Source organism: Triturus cristatus, chromosome 5_1 (assembly GCF_964204655.1).
Source record: "Triturus cristatus chromosome 5_1, aTriCri1.1, whole genome shotgun sequence".
Classification (NCBI taxonomy): domain Eukaryota; kingdom Metazoa; phylum Chordata; class Amphibia; order Caudata; family Salamandridae; genus Triturus; species Triturus cristatus.
In genome coordinates this window covers 77,098,495-77,103,148 of record NC_140587.1, presented here as the reverse complement: position 1 = coordinate 77,103,148, position 4,654 = coordinate 77,098,495, and positions in this window count along the sequence as shown.

The following is a 4,654-nucleotide window of genomic DNA, read 5'->3' as shown; positions in this document are numbered from 1 at the left end:
ACGGGAGTGACGGCTTAATCTACCAGAGTTTCGACTAAAGGTTCGTTCAAGCTTGACAATTAAAAAGATTAGTTTTTACTGAACCCAAGTGCTACTGTAGAACTTGTCGTTATTCTTTAGTGCGTCATAATGACGGTCGATATAGCCGCACATAGTCGGGTTCCTCTACGTCAGCATTTGCGGACGTATGGGGTGCCTGATGACGGGCTGGCTGTGGTCTTTGTGGTAGCTGCTGACGCAGCACACCCACATGAGTTGTTTTACTCTTGGGTAACTTTTCCAGAGGTGAATGCGGACAATCATACGTTCCACACCTACACTGCCACACAAGTACCTGCAGCTTATGCTCCGTATAGGACACTAGAAATACCTATATCTGCCTGGCAGCATACCATTTGGTTTAATGGCGCCCTTCCCCATACGGTGGCACCGCCAAGGCTTGGCCCTTTGTCCATTGCAGGGGCTGATTGGCCGGTGCTGGCCGGTTTTACACCCCATCCCAACTACATGACAGTTGGGGTGGCAGATTTACGGGTACTACACACTGCCCTGATTACGGTCCATAGGGCTTTGGTGCAGTACGTGTCGCGCAACGTGCAGGTGGGGGTACCTGCTGTTGCGGGTCAGACGAATGAACACCGAGCTGTGGTCATTAGTCCAGTGATGGTTAATGCTGTTGTTGGCAAGCGCCCCCAAAGTAAGGATGAATTTCCTTACTGGCTTGCTGAAAAGTTTGATCAATTAGAAGCCGTGTTTCCAAACACTTCTCCTGTGGATAAACACAGGATACTCACCATTACTTTGCCGAAAGATCTGGTACCTGATATTGTAGATTGTAACAATTGGGGCACGGTCTTTGCTGCGACCTATTCGAAGTGCTACGGCACTCCGTCTATGTCTGTACTACCCTCTGTCATCAAGAAGGTTCAGGAAAATCATGGTGCAGAGGCGGCCATTGAATTGGGAATGAGGCTTGTCGACAGATTCGATGTGGTTTCTTCCATGGTGATGGGGAACCTAAAAGGAGATACTCTGCAGTTCCAAGCAGGCAATATGCTGGAACTTGTGGCTCCTGCCGACAAACCCAGGGAATTTGCAAAAATTATTGCAAAGGCCTACAGAATGGTGGGACGTAGCGCCTTAGGCGTGAAACCCACCGTTAAGATTCCTGATGTAGTACAGCAGACTAAGGTGAGTTCGTCTACAAAAGACGAAAAGCCCAAGTTTCCGAAGGAAAGTTGGCGAACCAAAAAACAGGGAAAACAGCAACAGAAACGTAGGTCGCGTTCTGCTTCGCCAGTTCAGTAGTCTACTGAACGTAAATATGATTTGCGCGATCGTGCTAATATTAAGTCACCTGATAGATTTCAGGTTTCTTAACGCTCTCCTCGTTCTTCACAGGAAACATCGGCTTCACAATCCGGTGGCGGAGACCGTGGAAGAGGAAGGGGTGCTCAAGGTCGTGAGCAACCCCGCCAGACTGACGTAAAAGGCAAGCAGGAAGACGCTGCACGTCAAAGACCTCCGTTTCAGAAAAAGAAGGTTGCTGCTCTAACTGCGAGATATGCCTCAGATGGTACGGACACTGCTTCAGAACCGGACATGGGCTCTAACGGTGTTAGACAGCGCGGCGGAAGTTACAGTAGTGCGGCAAGCACTGCGTCCGTATCTGGAGGTGACAGCAACTGATACATATGTGAGTGTTGAAACTGCTGATACTAGCGTAGCTGCCCCTGAACAGATGTTTGACATAATCCTTAAGATAGAGGGTGACATGCATCGTAGAATTAGAGTAGTCTTTTGGGATAATTTGTCCTCCACTTATGACATTCTGTTAGCGGAGGAAGATTGGCCTCCGGCTTTCATTTTAAATGTTCCCAGAGGGGAGATGGTGATCATCCCCGCCTTTGGGCACACAGTGCCTATGGAACATGCGAACAGGTTGGCCGGAGAGTGGGCGCTTGCGGCGCCTGCGTTGTATTGCAATCAAGTGGGCTGGGACAAAATTTCTCCCGATCATACGATTCCGTTGCGGTCCGATCCCCAGCCTCAACCCCAATATCCCATGCGTCGCGAGGCTAGATCTCACGTCGCGACTATCCTTGAACAATTGGAATATCAGGGAGTAATTGAAACTTGCGTGACACCTATGAATAACCCTTTATTCACTGTGACGAAGCCTGGCGGTTCGTACCGCCTAGTTTTGGATTACCGGCACTTAAACTCTCACTGCCGGACGTGCGCGGTACAGAATACTCACGGGTCGGCTCTCGTCGATAGTCTTGTGAGAAAACGGTTTAAAACCACACTTGACATTTCCAATGGCTTTTACAGCCATAACCTGTCCCCTCAGAGTAGTGAGTGGACGGCTTTTACCTCGGGCGGTAAACAAAGAAAGTTTAAAAGGCTTCCGATGGGCTATAAGAACAGCCCTGGGGTCTTTGCTGCTCGAGTGGTCTCGCTCCTAGAGTATATGGACCCGGATGCATACTCGTATGTTGATGACATCTATTTAACAGACGACGAGTTGCTTCCACACCTTGCTCGCGTGGATAGCATAATAACTATGTTTGCAGACTTCGGATACAAATTCAATTTTGCGAAGTGCCACATTGCCGAGCTCACAGTGTTGTTTTTGGGGTACGAACTCAACAGTGAGGGTCGCGGCTTGGCTCCGCACTTCCTTGAGAAGTGCGCTCGCCTTTGTACTCCTACAACGCTGAAGAAATTACAATCTTTGCTGGGTTTTCTGAATTTCGGTCGTACCTACATTCCTGATTATGCCCAGCGTATCTAGACTCTTTACGCCTTGGTACAACCTAATTTTACCAAATCATGCTGGCTGCCAGAGCATACAGCTGCATTACAAACTTTGCAGTCTGATCTTCTTGCTTCAAAATACTTACAAACTCGTGATAACCACACTAACCTGGTCATTAGAATTGTGCCAGGCCCAGTGGGTTTCACGTACTTAACGTTCAATGAGGGCGACACCGTTCCCATTGCTTACAAATCTCATCTGTACACTTCAGCTGAGCTGCGCTTTTCCGCTGTCTAAAAAGTACTGACAGCAGTTCAGATGGCGATCCTGAAAGAACGAGCGCTATCACAAGGAAAGCACATGCTGGTGGTAACACCATACCCTGCCCTCGAGGCAGTCACTAAAGCTAGTGTACCAAATTCTAAGCTAAGGCTTTGCATCCAAGGTGGATACAATGGGCAACTTCCTTGGCTTCGCAAGACGTCACATATATCTTTGACGCGGCGTTGCAGTCTCAGGAGTTCTTGGATTATGAATTTGTTCATCCGACTCCTTCAACATTGCGCCCACTTGAGGAGTACCATTGTGTCATTTACACTGATGGGTCTGCGCAACCCGCTACTGGATCAAAGCACGCCTATTCAGCTGCCTGCGCAATTGTTGTGGGTACCTTCGTGAATGGAGAGTTCCAATCTGAAGCTGTGCATACACAGACATTGGGTGATTGTACCGCGCAGTTGGCTGAAGTTCGTGCTCTGGTGCTTGCACTGGAGTACGCTGATCTTCGGATCCCTACTCTTGTGGTGTGTGATTCGTTCTATTGTGTTCTATCTTACAATGACAATCTACATTTTTGGATTCAGAATGATTTCCATGATTCCAAAGGTAGCACAATAAAGCATACAACGCTTTGGGTTCGAGTGGCAGCACTTAAAGAACTACTGCCACTCGTGAATGTAATTCACACTCTTGGTCACCAACGAGTTGGCGTCCATGCTGTCGGTAACAGTTTGGCTGACGAGGCAGCAAAAACAGCAGTGGCGACATATCTAGTAGCAGCAGTTACAAGATCAAAAAGTAAGATCGACGATGACATCTTGGCGGCTATTGCCGCTTCCGAGACTGGGAAAAACTTTCCGAAGGGTTTCCCTTCTCGCTACCATTATCGCTTAAGTCCTGATAACGTCCCGTTAGTGAGGATTAACGACGTTGGTGACAGATTGATTCCCAACGCGGACTGCAGACCAGCTCTGATATCAGCTGCCCACGAGGGTGTTGCGTCTGCGCATGCTGGAGTATCGGCAACTATATCTCTTTTGCAACAACGTTACTGGTGGTACGGTTTGTACAAACAAGCGCGGGCATACGTTCTTAATTGTGACATTTGCCAGCAGATTAAACCTTCCTCTGCAGCGCGTCCTCCACAAACACAGTTGCATATATCTAATCAACCACTTGCATGCGTTTATTTAGATCACTGCGGTCCTATCACCTCTGATACTGCGTACAAATATATTTTGGTTGCAGTTGATTCGTGCACATGTTTCCTGTGGGTATGGCCACAAAGGAGTGCTGATGCCAGAACTGTCATCAAGGATTTGCGTGTCTTTATAGGGAGTTTTACATGTGGTACCCTTCATTCTGATCAGGGTCCTGCGTTTGCCTCAAAGGCGTACAAGGAGGTCATGAGAGAACTGGGGGTCCAAGTCAAATTTTCGTCTCCATACCGGCCTGAGGGCAACAGTGTTGTGGAACGGATGAACCGTGACCTAAAGCAATCTTTGACAACGAGGGTGTTAGGTACAGGCCGGAACTGGCTCGCCCACTTGTATGACGTACAACGTGCACTTAATAATCTCCCTAGAAGGTCTCTGGGTGGGAGGACCCCGTACA